Below are 19086 nucleotides of genomic sequence, written 5' to 3'. Positions count from 1 at the left end.
AATGAACGAACAAAGAAAAATCTTGTGGACATTGTTTGGTTAGAATCTTTCACATGTAATTGCAGACTACTTATATGCCTGTAATTCTTTACCAGAAGAAAGAAAGAAAGAAAGAAAGAAAGAGAGAAAGAAAAGAAAAGAAAGAAAGAAAGAGAAAGAGAGAAAGAAAGAAAGAAAAGAAAGAAAGAAGGAAAGAAAGAGAAAGAAAGAAAGAAAGAAAGAAAGAAAGAAAGAAAGAAAGAAAGAAAGAAAGAAAGAAAGAAAGAAAGAAAGAAAGAAAGAAAAAGAAAAGGTCACGAAAGGAAAGTGTAGACTTTGATTGAATTGGCTCCCTGGGAAGCTGATCTAAGGTAGGCACATATATCAGCTTCACGTGAAGGCAGTACTCAGATCAACTCTGTGGAGAGCCCCAGGAAAGGCAAGAGAGGGGAGTGAAGCAATTTACTAATCCCTAGGAAGAAGGCACAGTGATGGTTTTGTGGATATCTATAGAAAGAAGACAAGAGTCACCACATAGAACCTTGTTCCTTCATCACAAAGACCGTATTTTTTTCTCAAAACTGAGATTCCAGTTGGGACTTGCCCACCTGAAATCTAGGAGGTAGACAAGCATATTTCCAGTTCTTCCTGAACTCACCTACTCTATCTATCACCACTTTCGGTCTCACCCAGGACATTTATGTCATCTGCTGAAGCATCTGTCCTCAAACCTGTCCTCTTCCTCCCACTTCCCAGGAAATCTCCATTTGTGAGTTTTCTTTTTAATTCTCTAGCTTTCCTATAATGGTTTTGGTTTTTAAAAATGCTTACTTATGGGGGAAGCTGGACGAGAGAGCATACCAAATCCTCAGAGACTGAACTGCCCTTGAGGACAGTGGACATTTGATCTAAATCATCAAAAGTCAAAGTTGTATTTGAAAAGTCCGAAAAGAACTCTATGCTCAAGCTCATCAAAAAGCAGTATTAAAGCTCATTTAAAAGCAGTTTTCAAATTAAATATTTAAGAATTCAAGCTCTAAAATTATATGAAAACAACCACAAGCTTCTCCCACATGGAGAAGGGACGGGCTTGAGTTATGTCTCACAAGGGCAGATCTGGGGGCAGTTTTTTGTTTTGTTTTGGTTTTGGTTTTGGTTTTTTATTGAAGTATAATTGATGTACAATGATATGATACAGGTGTACAGTATGGTGATTCACAATTTTAATACTTGATTCATTTACAAGTGTTATAAAATATTGGCACTATTCCCTGTGTAGTACAATATATCCTTGTAGCTTATATTATACATAGTAGCTTGTACCTCTTAATTCCCTGCCCCTATGTTGCCCTAATCCCCTTCCGTCTCCCCACTGGTAACCACTAGTTTGTTCTCTGAATTGGTGAGTCTGCTTTTCTTTGCTATATGCACTAGCTTGTTGTATTTTTTAGATTCCAGATATGTGATATCGGACAGTATTTGTCTTTCTCTGTCTGACTTATTTCACTCAGCATAATACCTTGCAAGACCATCCATGTTGTTGCAAATGTCAAAAAAAGAAGAAAATTTTGCCATTTGAGGGCAGTTCTGAGAGCCAAAGGAGATGAGAAAGTTTAGGTAGAGCGAAGGTGACCTGGGAGACTGGAGGTATTCAAACTCAGGCTGGGTGACCACATGACATGGATCTTGTAAAAAGATGTCAGCTTTCAGAAGCAGGTTGCCTTGGATGACCTTAAGATTTATGTCATCTGTCTGTATGCAAACAGTTACACTTAAATATATTCAATTAGAAAAGTATATACGCCTTTGGAAAATTACAAAAAGAAATAAGTGTTTAGGAATGCTTGGATACATGCCTTTTTGGTCTACTAAAATCCAAGTTTTATTTACCAATCAGACCTCCCCTGGCCTTTCATCATAATTTATAGAATCACACAACAAATATTCATTCATGGAGGACATGAAGACAGCCAGCATGAGTGAGGTGCTAGCTCTGCAGGCTGGTGACCAGCAAAATATGAGACCCTGACCCGAGACGGCAAATTCAACAGGAAGGATGGAGCTTCATGCCCTGAAGTGTGACTGGTAATGAACATATAATCAGCCACTTAGTTACAATAGAGAGAAGTGCATGAGCACCAAAGACCCAGGTCCTAAGAATGTGGAGCCTTAGAAATCTTTGAAAATATTATGAAGGCTGTAGTTAACATGGATTCATAAATCTTAATGCAATATTTTGAAATAAGGCTAAAGCAACTAGGGGTCCAGGCTTGGTGAAAGCATCAGATGCTCATAGAGTCACCAAAAGCCTGGAACAAAAAGGGATAAATAACAAGTTGTGGCTTTAGATGCTGAGTTTTGATGCTGAAGGTTTATATTCCCTGCGTTGTGTTGGGGGTCAGTGGCTTTGATGTAGGCAGGAAGAAGCAGAGCCCTGCCCAGATCAACCATGACCTCTGAAAGTTTCTTATTTAAACACACCCTCAAGTGTATACTCCCTCTCCCACACTGTACTTTGGACTACTTTTCCTCTCTCTGTTGCAGTCAAAGTAAATACTATAGTAAAAGTCCATATGATCATTCCCAAACTGATGAGAAGAAAGAAACCTATTTCCTTTTTACAGTATTTGCTAAGCACTTGCAGTCAATGAGGGGGAAATTTTAAAAACAGCATCATTATTTATTTATGGCATTTTGTTATTGAGTTGTTAAGAGTTCTGCTTGCTTTTCCCTCAACACTCTCCTTGTTTGTCAATTTGTTCTTGGTCTTCTGCAGCTAAACTTTAACTCTTTAGCCATAGAGTACCTGGTAAATTTTTTTCCTCTGCTAGCCTATTATCTGTATACATGATGGCTTTAAATGCAAAGACCTGGACCAGGGAGACAGATGCCCTCTCCATATCTAGCAATTTGAACTTCAAGGAAAGCCTCTGATTGGTACTCATGATCATTCACAAAAGGACCCCTACCTTCCATGATTGCCCAAAATGAAGGAAACTGAACTTGAACATCACCTTTATAAGGTACATTCATGTAACTATCAAATCATGTGAAAATTACTTAACTAGATGCAGGTCAATCTCAAAAAGATAAAAAAAAACACTGTGTGTCCAAATCAGTTCTCAGGACTTAACCTTCATGCTGCCTGAAAGATAAGTGTTGACCCACATACACCTGACGAGAACCACTGCCTAAAAATGAAGGTAAATTCAACACAAAAGAAAACACACACACGCACACCTTTCTCTAAAAGTAAGCTTTCACCATAATCTTATTTTCTGGTGTATTCCCTCATGGTTTTTCGGAGAACATTTTAGAACATCTTCCCCAGACTTACTAATGACCTGTTAATGAACTGACACAGACTGTGCTTACATAAATCATGGAGTTGCTGAACCTAGCGTTAAAGTTTGGTACATTTCAAGGATATAAAATCAATCATCCTGATGTTAAGAACTGTCACTTATATGCCCTTCACATCTGTGCTACTTCTTGGTCCCTCCATCTTGATGACTGTCATAGGTGACTTTGGAAGCCTGGACATTCCCATACCCGATTAAACTATTTTCTCTGTGCACTTTTCTAAACTCAGTTTTCTCTAGGGCAGTTATTTTTGGTTAAAAATGCGCAGGTGTGCAGATCACTGTGGTCAGTGAAAACCAAGAAGTAAGGAAAAAGAGGCGCTGCTCCTGAATAGGCTATAGCTTCTGAAAACGAAGATGGTAGCACCACTTGTCTGACAACCTAAAAGACAGTCAAAGGCATTGCAGAACTTGTTAAAACCTGACTTGGCCATCTTAATCCTTCAGTTCCTCACAGACTCTAACTTTGGATTCTCTCTCTCTTTCTCTCTCTCTCTCTCTGTCTCTCCCTCTATCTCTCTGTCTCTGTCTCTCTGTCTCTTTTTCTCTCTCTCTCTCAGTCTCTCTCACTGCCCTTTCAGAATTGCATGTGAATTATTGTGCTAATTAATTTTTTGCCTGGGCAATGAAAGAAGGGCTGATGAACTGAGATTAGAAAACAAAATTAAAGTGAGACAGTGAAACCTGCAAAGAAATTGTAAAAAGGAATGCATTTTATAGTTTCTGATTCCTCACCAATTAGCAGTAGAGCCACTTTCAGTACCATCCCTCCACATCCAACTTATTCTCATCCATCTCTCTAACCTCACCCCCATCCCCTTCTTTAAAACCAGGCTTCACTATTGCTCCTAAAGTTTATATTCACTGGTCACCTCTATGCATCCTTTATCTTCTTTACAATGCCTTGAACTAAAAATAACGTTCAGGTATTTTATATGAAACTTAGCAAACTGAGTAACAGCTCATTTGCCTATGAAAGTTAAGAAAGATGTTGGTGCCAGGAGAATACAAGGCTTCCATCCCAGGAGCGTGCTGGGCAAGATGTGGTGTGACACAGGTTACACATACACAAAAGCCAGCGAAAGTGCACAGTCTTGGGCTTTCCAGGTCTTGCTATCTGGATTTTCTCCTGATATACAATCACATTGACAAACAGAAGCAGTAAATGATGAGGAAAGTTCACGTTTTATGTGAGAGAGGGCAGTCAAAGTAAGAACCAGCTGGCTGGTGGAAAGCAGACAAAGGCGATGTTGCTTAATTATTAAAGTGCTAATTCTAGTACGATAATACTGTTTCAAATCCTTGTTCTGCCATTTACTAGCTGCATGACCTTGGGCAAATCACTTATAACTTTATGCCTCAGTTTCCTAGTCTGAGAAATGGGATTAATAGGGCCAACTTTATCCTTGCATTATGAAGATTAAATGATAAAAAGTGTTTGAAACTTTAACACATAGTTAGGTCTATATCAGTGTTTATTATTTTAACATATGGAGCTAACAAACATGCAAATATATTTGAAAGTTCTTAGTGTATCATTTTATTTCAGCTCAGTAAAATAGCTATGCTCTTAATAAAGGCCCTGAGTATTACGAGCACATTAAACAATGGTTAATATCCTTTGTTTAATATAGTAAGATGGATATAATTATTTTAGAACCATTTTAGAAGTAGTTTCTCAAAAGAGAAGCGTAAACAAGGAATACTATTTTTCATTCAGAAGATATACTGATTTCCTTTGGGGGGAAAATAACTTATAAAGCATAGCTGATTTCCTAATGTTGCAAGAATAAGCAGTGCTACATATGAAGATATAAATGAGAGAGAGGTGGAAATATCATTACTGCCAAACTGATAATGCACTGAAAAATGTGCTTATATTTTTATAGGATATATTGGAGTAGCTATAAGGAATAATGATCCTTTATAGGGTGAGGGTACATTGTGAACTTTATTTTTGCAGACTTCAAGAGCTTATTTGCAATCAATTAAAAATGTATTTGACATCAGCTGTGAACTAGATGCTATGTGGCGTGCTAGGGATACAAAGATAAATAATATATATTGATACAGTCTGTATTTAAGGAACTGTCAAGCTGGTAGGGAGGAAAGACCAAGAAATTGTGATACAATGTAATAAGTACGAAAATAGGTTTATACTAAGCACTGCTGTAACACAAAGGAAAGAGTAAGCAATTCTTCCGTAGAAGCTGGCAAACTTTGATAAAAGATATACTGTATCGAATAGTGTCCACCCTCAATTCATTTCTACCTGGAACCTGTTGAATGTGATCTTATTTGAAAACAGGATCTCTACAGATGCAATTAAGATGCAAGTTAAAGTCATATTGGATTAGAGTGAGCTGTAAACCTAATCACTGGTGTCCTTATAACGAGACACATGGAGACACAGAAGCACAGATGCACACAGAGGGGAGACGTCATGTGAAGACAGAGGCAGAGATTGGAGTTATGCTGCTACAAGCCAAGCAATGTGAGAAGTGCCCAGAAACTGGAAGAAACAAGGAATGACTCTCCCCTAGAACCCGTGGAGGGAGAGTGACCCTGCTGATACCTTGATTTTAGACTTCCAGCCTCTGGAACTGTGAGACAAATAAATTTCTGTTTTTTTAAGTCACCCAGTTTGTGGTAGTTTGTTATGGCATCCGCAGGAAACTAATGCAGATAGGCTTGACAGAGTAGAAAGGATTTGAGCTGTTTGGGGTACTTTATATAGAATTTTTTTCATATGAATGAAGGGAGAAAGGTCATTGCAAGAAAGGAAATAGGATGTGCTAAAGCTTGCAGGTGAAAGTAATGTGGACTGTTTAAGGAACCGTAGTGTCTTGACAGAGGTAAGACCCAGAGTTCCTAGACGTGGGGTTCATAGAGGTATTTGCTTCACACTTGTCTCTTTACAAGGAGCCTCGCTGCACTGACACTTGCCTCAAGGTGCACATGAAAGGCCCATCAAGGGTGAGAGCTACCTCCTTTATCTTCTAATTGCCCACACAACTTTTGATTGACCCATACTAACCATATCGATTCCCTAACAGTGTTTTGTTTTTCTTTTCTGCATGAATTTCCCCTAAGTCTATAATACCTTGGCTCCCCACTCAGCTCTCGAATGATTTTAGGACCTCCTTTCAAGATATCCTTATCCAGATACTGCCTTCCCCACTAGATTCTGAGCTAGTACACACATATTCACACGTGTAATTAAGAAGTATGTCCCATATCCTTGTTCTACAGAAATCATACCAGCAAGACGAGTTCATCCTAGAGGTATATTAGGCACGTAAAAAAGAGAGCTGTACGACATATGATGAGGGCCTTCTATTTCAAGACATCAAGAGTTAATCATTTTCATCCAGGAAGTGGTTTAAACCAAGCTAAATAACATTAAATTCTGTGATCTAGAAAGCCACCCCTCAGAAGGAATAGAATTACTCTAGGGGCTGAAGGAAAGGAAGTGAATGTCAATTTCATCTTCCCACCTTTGGTCCCCGTAGGTTCCACAGGTTTGTTGTTTGTTTGTTTTTACTATTATTTACATACTTATCAGTACATTTTCTCTCTTTGACTCTTTGAAGAAATGAGTCAAAGAAGAAATGGATTGTGAAAAACTTTATTTGATGACCAATTACATCTTGTCATTTAATCACCTAGGCTGCCAACAGTAATTTTAATTAATAATTACTTTTCAGATTTTGCTCATATCAATTCGTTTACTATCATTATAGGTGAATGGAACATAAGTTCATTTTTTTTCAAGAATATTCTTACTATCTGGGCCAGTGCTCTATATTTCCTGATGTATTTGGCAATAAGGAAATTCTAGGGGTCAATAAAGGGTTAAGGTGGGTTAAAAAGACGGAAGAACCATGTCAAAGAATTCAAGGTGATCAAGTTAAAAAAAAAAAACAACTAATTTCTTATATTTTGTTGCTTGTTTATATTGCTAAGGACAGAGGACCAGGGAGAGAGATCTTAACAATTCGTCTCGCTTAGACAGTGCTCTGACCTCTCCCTCCGTCTTCTCCAAACCTTCCTTGAAAAGGCCACCTACAGCAAACCTTTGTTAGAGGCACACTGGGGAACGATGCACAGGTTAGAGATCACACATGGGAGAATGCAGAGAAGGAAAAACTAACAACTGCAGGAAAGAACACAGTACTGAGAACACAGTGGAAGGAGGAACTTGAATGAACGGTGAACACAAGCGCATCTAGAAATGTTTAGGCATCTTGGGAAGGACACCAGATTGAAAGTAGGATGGTGAATCTGAGTCTTTTTAATTAAAAATTAAAGTTTGGGATGATTCCAAAAAGACAAAGAACTCACAGGTGCTGGAGCTATATATGGATAATTTTATAATGCAGAAGTATGTAAAAAAGTATTAGGAATTTCAGAAAACTATTATCTTTCAGAGAGAAACACATTAAAACTTTTCATCTTCTAAATTTTTATATTTCCACAATTTTATGCAATAAGCCATAATTTTATAATGAAAAAATGTAAAAGAGGTCTGTTACAACTTCATCCCCTTGAATTGGACTGTGATACTATTAAATTATAATTATCCCTATGCTTTGCAATGCAACAAAACATCTTCATTTACATAAATTCATTAAGAGAAAAAACCAAAAAATTATTGCACGTATGTCTTAGCATTTACGTGATCACCAGACATTCCTGGCTTTAGCAAGCCAATCTGAAAAGTTCCATAACCTCCCTCTCTCTGGATATCTAGTTCCTCAGTCTGAAGAGGAAATGAAATAAACACGAAAACCCTGTGAATATCCCTGCCAAGGCCAGCTCCCTGGAGAAGATAAGCTAACAATATCTACCTGAATTATTCTATTTTTCTGTTGTTTCTCAGGTATCTTGACATTTAAAATACCTAAATATCTGTGATCAAGAGCTGTGATATTCACATCATCTGAGAAGAGGAAGGACAAGAGACAATGGGTAAAGGACAAGTGTGGAGACAGAAACTGAAAACCAGAAAATAATACAAATGATAAAAGAAGGCATATGAGAAATCTATTCAGAAACTAAGCCCACTAAAAGAGGTTAGTGGGGGGCAGAGATAAGTGTGTTTGAGGGTAGTGTTATTATTGTGTAGTTTTTACTGAGCTAAATGTTATTTTACAATCCAACCTTGTTCTTATTTTCTAAAAACCTGCAGGGAGGTCTATTTGCCGCTAATTGTCACAGAAGTCAGTTGAAACTTCAGGCACCGTCTCGCCATCTAGCTGCAAAAATAATCCCAAGCATCTCTGTAGCCATCCTTGAGGGATATCCAGGAGAACTTAGAGCCTCGTGGCTCTGCCCAGGAGTTAGAATGAATCCTGATGACTTCCTGGACACAGTGCTATGCTTGTTCTTTCTCACAACTCCAGAAACTGCCCTCCCACATCTTTATAACCTGCCTGACTCTGTCTGAGGAGATTTCCCACACCTAACCTCATTCCTGCTGGATCTTTTGTACTCAACATTCCATCCAGATCTGTCCAGACTCTGGAATTTTGTTCTAAACCACAGTCTCCATGTTCATGCCTGCCCTGCTGCTGAATAAGTCTTAGTAAGATCTGGAGGAAGAAACAAATATTTGCATTCCTTTGGAAAGTCGACATAGTCTATACGGGGAAACCAAGGGAGAATACAGAAATTAGAAAAATAAAATAAAATAAAATAATACACAGAGATATAAAGGAAAATTTCCAATTGTGTTTTGGCAGGAAGAATTTTGGCGATCTCTTTTTCTTAAAAGAATCCCATAGTTTCTTTTTTAAAGTATTATATTTTAAATCTAAAATGCATTCCAAATAACTGAGTCCTGCTTGTCCTAAAATTTTGCAAAAAGTCCTCAAGAAACAAATGTAACCTAATCCTAGGTTAAGGACAGATTTATTCATTGCTTTTTATTTGCTTTAGGGTTGACTGTATAAAGCCCAAAATGTTAAGGGAAAAAAAAAAATCAAATATTCAGGACTTTTAATCCACATTATTCAGAAAATTATTTAATTATTTATTTTAAGTAAGATTAGTCAAATCCACTAACAAATAGGAACTCCATATCCAAGACCATCATGGTAAGAACTATCTAAGCTTTTTAAAGAATTAAAATTCTTCATTTTTCTGTATTCCATTTCTATTTCCCCATTGGTCGTGAAACTTCGAAAATGCAAAGAGCCTGTGTGCATGTGTTTTAGGAAGAGCAGCCAAAGCATCATGGGATGAGGGGATTGTATATCATTCAGCAGTTCTCTTAGGTTACCAAGAATCCCAAATGACAATGTAGCGGTTGGGAGGCTAAGAGTTGAGGCCCATAAGCTAAGTCTCTTACTTGTTCTAGGAATGAGGGGTTACCATAGAATAATCTAAGTCCACATAACTCTGGGTCTCATATAATGCTAGAAAAGACCCAAACCATTTCCCTCAACACACACGCCATGGAAGAATCCTTATTATTAGCAACTCTGGACAGTATTCTATCTAGACCCTTAATGAATATTTTCGAGTCATGTAAGATGCCCCGACTTAAATCTGTCTTTGTTCTCATCTCTTTCTCAAGAGCTCCCTCTCCATTTCTTCCCTAACTTTAACACCGTCAAACCTAACTTCATCAGTAAAGAGATAGGAAAGACTGAATTGCAATTTTTATGTTTGCATATTAGATTCTAGTTATCTTTATTTCACAAATGATGTGTGTGTGTGTGTGTGTGTGTGTGTAGATACGACTATTGTGCCATTCACTGAGGATTAAGTGGCACTAAAAATTGACATTTTATTTATGTTCCCCTATTTAAAAAATACTGGAAAACAAAGAAGTTTTTTTTAAAAATTTATCTCTTCTACCAAGGAACCAGATTTCAGATTTTATTCTTTTTTTTTTTTACTATTCCGGTATTACCACATAGTTTTCATCTTTCCAACATTTTTTTTAAATGGGTGTGATCTAAGAATAATACAAACTGTCTGAAGCTTAAAAATCACATTATCCTGAAAAGTGCAGAATGATTGCTAGCAAATATTTTCCAGTATGTTGTTACATAATTTGACATACAAGTTAGATGTTGTGTAATGCATATATCAGAACAGCACCCTATGTTCACAGATTTTGAAAATATAATTTCTAACTTCAACAGAATAGAAACAAGATACCTATTTTCAGAGTGTAAATTCATTCTGGAACACTGACAGAGTGATTGATATTAAAATGAGCCCTGTATTCCAAAGTGACGGCCTAGGCTAACATGAAACTTTCAAAGTCGGGACAAATCACTAGGAGATACTGCCAATGTTTTTCTTCTTTTCTATTCATTATTTCTTCCAATATGTTCTGCATGGTATTTTCTAAACCAAAACTAAACTAATTCTAAACCAAATCAGCCTGACACCAAAGCACATGATTTTTATGCTATTATTTTCATACTGATCTTAGTAAATGTAATAACTCAACAATTAATATATACATATAAGCTTTCTTATTAGGCCCTGAATTATACAGACAAAATAGAAAACCCTGCCATCAGAGAGCTTAACAAACTGTTTTCATCAATTCAGCATACTTACTGTAGGTTTTTAAATTTTTAAATGTGTTTATTTTTAAATGTCCAAACATGAATAGCCCTTATTTACCATTATTCTGAAACTGGTAATTCACATATTACCCCCCATAGAAATTAACATTGATACAACCATTCCAACACATTTTGAATTTGGATACCTTTATTAACATAAAAAATACGTGGAGCCCCACATCACAAATGAGCGCAATTTCTCATTTATTCAGCATATATCTTCAAAAAATATTCAGAGCTCTTTTCCTAGGATTATTATTGCTAGGCAAATGTCTTCCGTCACTATGCTCAGGGCTGTGCTAATAATTATTTGTGAGCTCTCTGTAACAAACTGATATCATTAATTAAAAAATTTTAAAATGTAATTTTCAGGTAAGATGACCACATGTTTATGGATATTTGGATGTTTCACTCCATTTACCCTAGCACATTTAATAAATTAATATATATGAATGTATATCTTAATATATATATAAATATTTTAAAATTTAAATGCACATATATAAATATCATTATGTGTATTAATATATACACCTAAAATACACACATATTTAAAACCTTGAATTGTCATCAAAATCTACACATAAAAACCTACCAAATAGCAAAATCTGGAAGCATCTGTGCTAATAGCCATCATAATAACATTGGATTAATAGAAAAACAATCATAAACTCTGGGCACCTTCCAATTTTCCTTATCGCTCTCTAGAGCAAAATCCGCAAATATTCAGAACCTAGATCTGTGACCCACTGTGAAGTACCTTGGAAAGAAAGAAAAATAATATTTTATTAAATCCAAGTCCACTTCCAAAGCATGATAAATCAACTCTAAACAGATATTTCCTTCAGTGAGAATGATTAGACTATGGAAAATTTCTTAACACAGGGAAAGACCACAGAATCCATGAATTATTCTAATTATATCCTTAAAAGGGTATTTGCACGAGGATTGAGAAGAAAACATTAGAAAATATCTCTGATTTGTGCCCTCAAAGAGAACCAAGAGGACATAGCTTACATAAAATTATTTCCAGTAGACATGAGAAAGGTAAAATCATAGGAAAGAACAAAATTTAGAGACACAGAAGCCACAAAAATGAGTTTTTTAGACATTGGAAAAGCTAAATTCTATAGATTATCCAAATGATTAAGTAAAGGACAAATTTGAAAATTTTATGCAATTCATGAAATGACAAAGATTTCAAAATATCAAGGAAGAATATAATTTACATGGAGGCCAGATGTTAGGGTTCAGTGCAGTAGATACTAAGTGTTCCTTATAAGAAGTTTCAAAATAATAAATGCTCACTGAGTCTTAACAAAACTAATAAAAGTGATTCCCGTCCAGTCATTTTAAGCTAGAAGTGTAAGATGCTTATACATAAAGGATTACTCACTAGCCTGTTGAAGAAGAGACATGAAGTTAAATCTTAACTTTGTCCATGGTAGATTACAAAGGAATTACAAAGGATTACAAGCTGCAGAGATTTGAAGGAAAAAATGTGATGTATTTTAAGAGTTAAAACTCAGTCAAACGTCAGTTATTACAGAAAGGTAAACAAACAAGCAAAACCTTATAAATGCAAGTGCTCAAAAATAAACCAAATAATGCAGTTCTTGAATACCATTCTTGTGTTAAATAAGAGAGTAACAACCAAAAGGGTATTAAAAGAAATAATTATAAATGTTTTAAATAGCCAAAAAATCAACGACATATAAAATTACTTTAAATAATTGGTTCAGACTTTTAAATTCCTTTATTAAAAGGGCCAATTCAATTATATGTGTGATTCTTGTTTAGAGAAATGATTTTCACGTCAACCAATATCTTTCCCATTAAACCATATAAAAATCACTATTGGGTGACTGGTGAAAACAATATGAATTTTAAAAAAATTCCTTGTAAACTTGACTTATATGCATGCAAAATATTCTTTCAGTTTAAATATGTATGTATCCGAAGCATTGAGTTTTGTATTTAAATATCACAGATTAAACACGCACATGTTTCTCTGCTCCCTCCATTAATTCCCACTGAAAAGACAGCAGAGGAATCAGCTGGACAAATGAACAAGGACATAAGAATTTAGGAGAGGATGGACGGCAGATAAAAAAAAGTTTTAGAAGAGGAAAATTGGATGGATAAGTAGAAGCAAACTTGTGTTTGAGATGTTCCACAGAGTTAAGTTCCTGTGGCAGGATTAACAGCTAATCTGTAGACTTTCCTCTAGCTTTAGGGATGCCTGAGGGTTTGACCCTTAGATAAATCCTCTTTGAAAGACCAAGTAAGGAAAGTATAGGAGTCTTCTGTCTCCAAGATAAATGCTGCTGCTGCTGAGTTTGCTCTGTACCAGACTAAGCCCTTGTACCTGGTTGTCGAGATTATTTATTAAGTGACCTGTTATTGATGAGTAACCTGAAATTGATAAATAAGCTGTAATTGAGGAGTAATGTGCAATTGATGAGGTGCAGTTTCACCAGGGAATGAAAGCTAGTCAAGGACCCCAGAGAGAGCTGCATGACTAATGAGGTCTAAATAAAGACACCACTGAGTATGGCTTTCCTCAGCCCCATCTCACATGATGACTTGGATCCTATGGGGAATGACAGGGATGTTTGCAATCTCCCCCAAGGATCCTGAGAGATCTACTAGCTGTTGCTATGTTTGTTCTTCTCTCTGTCTTACATTCTTTTTTAAACTACGTAAACTTAGTACTAGGTTTACTGTGTCTCCAGAATTTGATTGTTAACCTCAACCTAAAACCATTGTGACTTGCCAAGCAGAGTTAATGGTAAAGGCTAAAAGAAGGAAGGGGGAGCAGAGAGGCTAATTTGTGTCACAGACCACCAGAAAGTCCAGCAACTTGGAAATACTGCCTTTGGGAGTAACAGTAAAAAGGCTTTCCTGAAAAACTTTTAACGAGTACATGTATCCCCATACTTTACATACTTCACAGCAACTCTCCTTTTCTTAACCCTAGAGAAGGCCTACAGGTTTGCTTTCTAGAGACAATGTATTTGGTTTATATAACACAGTGTCTCTCCCCTGGACTCCAGAAAGAAAGCTGAGACAGAGAGGTTCAAGAGAACTTGTTGGACTTTGGGGCACCAAGGATGACCAAGGGGAAGAATGAAGCACCGTATTTAAAGCAGGGAATTTGTGTAAAAACCTACACCCAACTGTGTACTCTAACTGTCCTTCTTAGCTCCTGAAATGTAGGTTTTGAGATGACACTAAAAGTTGGAGGATAGATAAGACACCTATGCTTCTGGATATTTGGAGTTTCTCCTAACAAAACAACCACATCTTATGAGAACATCTCATTCTGTGGCCCAATAGTTGAGGAGCCCTGCCCATGCATAGAGGGTTTTAGTCACCCTCACATTAGAACTGATAAAATTTGTCAGATATGTGAAAAAGACTTTACTAAGAATAAAGAGTCCCACCGCCCAAAAAAGAAGAGGCTGATCAATGGAATTGGGGAGTTAACTGAAGAAGAGGAAGTCATGAGGTCAATGGAATAGGACTGGGGGCCAACCAAGGAGAGAGGAGAAGGAAATCCCCAAGTTGAGGGGGAAAGATGTTCTGGGATAAATGCTCTGCTTTGGGCAGAGAACAGTCAGCACCCACTGGAGGAGAAGAGAAGCTAGAACCTAAGGAGAGGGGATTTCAAGGAGAAAAAGAAAAATAGTGCAGATAATTGACCTGATGTACTTAGTGATATTAGGATGAACATTTTAGTTGAGAGTCTGGAGATAAATTAGTGACCACTAAAAAGGAAAGGAAGCCAACAATATAATTACTTAAGTATTGACTTGAGAAAAAAACCCACAAAGTTAATAAAAGTAAATTTCAAGCTATGATATTAATATAGTTGTGTGATAAAGGCAGTAATATCGATTTAATGAAAACTGTAATATAGCTACAGTGGAAGGCCAAGAGATGAGCATTTATTATTTGTGGGAGGCCACATGAAGCTCAGTCCAAATACTCTATAGTAGAAAGTCCATAGATAAAGCTATGATCTTATTATTTGAGAATATGGAAGTAAATATAACATAAATAGCTAAATAATTTAAAAATGATTGCTTCTGGGGGGGGGCACAGAGATGGAAACAGTGAGGAGTCAGGAAAAAGATTGCCTTTTTACATTAGATAGTCTTGTCTTATTTTTTTAAAAAATATTTTTACTTGATAAACATAAAAAATTAACAAGTTCACTTTAAAAAAATTAACAAATTTCTAAAAATTGAATGCTTCCTCTAATCCTTCCTATAGAGATAACCCTTTCTAACCCTTTGCTGTAAATTCTTTACCCTGTCTAGATCTAAGTCAAGTTTATCACTTAGTGTCCTTAGGCTAGTTTTTAATCAGTTTCCCTACATGCCCCTTACTTGATAAACATACTGTTGCGAGGAGGTCATCAGGAGGATGTCGTGGATGGTTTACCGACCAGTGGGGCCCAGGCAACCGGAGGCTCCCCAACTCTTTCCCTGCCCTTGGAATGTACAATCCACCTACTATTCTTATACTAGAAGCCATTTCAAGGACACAGCCTTGAGAGAGCAATGTGATGTTGGGACCATTTGGACTGAAACTCATCAAGGCCTCTATATAAACTTTCAAGATTCTGGTGGGCCAGTGGGTGGGGACATCTACTCATCTTGTTGCACCCAAGACAAGCCTCATATGTAAATTCCCTTGCTTATTAAACCTACCACCTGCCAATCTGGAGTGGTCTGCCTCTTTCTTTGTTCTCTCCTTGCCATCCATGTACAGGGGCCCATTCGTGAGCCAACACACACCTCTTAGCGTTGTTATGAGGATCTAATACAATCATACATAGTGCTGCATAGTGCCTAGAATGTTTCCATTTTATCTTCACAAAGATTATAGGTTTGTAACTTCTTCTTTTTTTTTTTTTTAAAGAAATTCACGTTCTTTTATTTATTTATTTATTTATTTATGGCTGTGTTGAGTCTTCGTTTCTGAGCGAGGGCTTTCTCTAGTTGCGGCAAGTGGGGACCACTCTTCATCGCGGTGCGCGGGCCTCTCACCATCGCGGCCTCTCTTGTTGCGGAGCACAGGCTCCATACGCGCAGGCTCAGCAGTTGTGGCATACCGACTTAGTTGCTCCGCGGCATGTGGGATCTTCCCAGACCAGGGCTCGAACCCATGTCCCCTGCATTGGCAGGCAGATTCTCAACCACTGCGCCACCAGGGAAGCCCTGTAACTTCATATATGGAATCTTATAAAACATACTGGTTTGCTTTTTGCTTTTATTTAGCTAAATATATAAGGTGAAAATAAATATATTTTCAGGCATATTTTCTCTGTCAGTAAAGATACAAATCAAGTTTTTTCAATCTTGGTGCTACTAGCATTTTGGGTGGGATAATTCTTTGTTGTCTTGTGTATTGTAGGATGTCTAACAGCATCCTACAATCTAGTGGCTCTATCCACTAGATACCAGTAGCAGGACCTCCTTTTCTCAACTGTGACAACCAACAATGTCTCCAGACATTACCAAACGTCCTCCAGGGGGCAAAAATTGTCACAATTTGAGAAACACTGATACACATCTACCTCAATTTCCCCAATGTCTATATGTATCTCTGATCAGTGGATGTTTATTTTTTATTTTTAATTTGATAAAAAATGCTGAATGAAGATCCTGGTTTAAAATTTATAATCAAAATACTGTGAACATTATTGTACACAAACATTCGGTCATGTCTCATATAATGTCCTGTAAATAAAACAGTAAGGCATATATAATTAAGATTTTAAAATTAAAATTTAAATTTTAAAAGTTATAGTGACTTTAAAAATGCATATATATATAAATACATGTATATAAATAAATATATGTGTATATATATACATATTTCATTGTCCCTAAAACCATCAGATTCTTTACAATAAATCTTATCCAAATAAAAATAAAACCACTTGTCATTATTCCAAATGTCTCATAAACTTGGGAGCAAGAACTTTCCTTGGAAAAATACTGTCACCTGATTTTCAGGTATCATAACTGAACTATGAAAATGCTATTGAGAATATTTTTCTCTAGAAAAAGAAATTTAGGATACATACTTTTGTAGCAGTAGAAAGCTGCATATTTTTCCCTTTTCATAGAGGTCTTAGGAGACCATTAAAACATACTTATTATTTATGGGAGGTTCATATATCAGTTTGGAAAATACATGCTTCAAGATTGACATTTACTTGGTTTCTTGAGGCAAATAGATGTGCTGCTTACTTTATAAAATTAAATTTTTGAGGTGTTTTATGTATAGGAACAGTCATACCATATGTTACTATCAATTTGCTTATTCCAGTTACATGATTAACAAGCTTTTTAAAAACAAATATATATAAATAAGGGAATATAATAATACAAGAGATGGACAGAAACAGCCCAAAGAGGAAAAGACAACAAAAGCATTTATTTTTCATTGCTTTGGTGATCAGAAAGTTCAGATATTTTCTTTCCATTAACAGAAAGCTGTCCAGATGCAGAGAAACATAAAAACCAACATAAAGTGTTAATGAGATTGAGGAGGTACAGGTAAAAAGTCTCCATCCTGAATATTTCATGATCTGTCACCATTCAGACGGTGTCAGGATTTACCTTCCTTGCAGCTCAGTCTTCAAAGACACAATAAAAACAAGCAAACAAACTTCTGGTGCTTGACGACGTCTTCAGCAAAAATGTTCCAGGGACCTGTAATGCTTTAAGAATCTATAAAGGGAATTATGGTTGGAGCCAACTGTATGTGTATTTTGGTTTTGGTTTTGGTTGTGGTTTTGTTTTTTGCTATTTGTGAACTGTGATTTTACACATGTCCAAATGCTTCCTTTCTATCCTCTCTAAATAATCTTCATCCAGCTTTCCACAGCATCTACTTAGCCCGGCACTCGTCGCCACTTTGTATAATTAAAGCAGTCTCTGAATAGGTTAATGCATTATACAGGAATGATAATATTATGTGCTCAATAAAATATTTTTATTATAATAATATGTTTTGCTTTGCATAAACTTTGAGAACACAGACCACTAAAAAAATTTTAAAACACTATACTTCCATTACCAAGAGACCATCACTTTTCTCACTTTTTGTTATATCCTCCCCGACAATTTTTATGCTTATATATGCATTTTTTTTTTACTGAAATAAAATTATATTCTACATGCTGTTTTATAACATGTTTCTTCAGTTAATGACCTTCACTTTTCCATGACAGTATATTTTTATCTTATATTACACTCAGTTCTACAAGCAGATTTCCTCAAATGTCCCCAAAATGTCCTTTACAACTGGTTTGTTTTTCAGAGAGTTTATTTCAGAAGCGCATATTTCGTTTGATATTCATGTTTTCTCAGCTGCTTTTACCCTAGCAAATCACTTTTAATGGCACTCATTTGTTGACAAGACCTAGCCTGATGTCCTACAGAAGGTCAATCCTTGTGTGGTGCTTCCTCCTGTATCATTTGTTTGTCTCTTGAGGATCCTGTAATCTGAAAGTTAGATCTAAAATCTAGAGGATTTAAGTTAATCAAGTTTGCTAAAATATATCCTAAGTGATATTATGTACTTTATATTCCATCTCATCAAGAAATTTATAATATCTGGTTCTCCCACCATTAATACTGATAAGACTCACGGTTTATTAGAGGGATGGCAAGCTGAGCCCTTACTGTACACAAACATTTTCCTCCTTTCAACTAGAAGCTAAAACTGTGGTATAACTTTGGTATTCCCATAGAAATTTCCAGTTTTCTCATCAACCATGTGTCTAATGGTTTTGACAGCCATTCATAATCCTTTTCTGAATTAGTATTTCATTAGAGGGGTTTGTGGAACGATGATTTGTTGTTGTTGATCTGGTTACTTCTTCTCTAAAGTAGAGTTATCTCTCACCAACAGGGCTTATTTTGTTATAGTTACTAATTCAAAATTATGATCCATGCTTTATCTTTTCCCTTTAGTTATCAATTTTGAAAGGAGTGGATTGGGTTCATTGCCACCTCAAATGGCAATTTCTAACTTTCTCTCCCTCTTTGTAACATTTTGGATTCGAATTTTCAGTGGTTTATTGTTTCAACTGGCTAATTTTTTTATTCTCAAATTTTTACAATTTGTACAGT

At 36.2% G+C, this 19086-nt stretch overlaps 1 long non-coding RNA gene across 1 annotated transcript in view; it reads right to left on the bottom strand.

The window, feature by feature from the left end:
• LOC309662807 overlaps positions 1-16156 on the bottom strand; it is a 619026-nt gene extending 602870 nt beyond the window's left edge. The window contains exon 1 of the long non-coding RNA XR_014264982.1: positions 15960-16156. This is a non-coding gene — a long non-coding RNA (uncharacterized lncRNA). The remainder of the gene's footprint in view (positions 1-15959) is intronic.
• Positions 16157-19086: the final 2930 nt, after the last annotated feature.

The sequence above is a fragment of the Balaenoptera physalus genome (assembly GCF_965194825.1).
Source record: "Balaenoptera physalus genome assembly, chromosome: 6".
NCBI classification, from domain to species: domain Eukaryota; kingdom Metazoa; phylum Chordata; class Mammalia; order Artiodactyla; family Balaenopteridae; genus Balaenoptera; species Balaenoptera physalus.
Note: the sequence above shows the minus strand (reverse complement) of the source record. Positions and strands in the feature narration are given on the sequence as shown.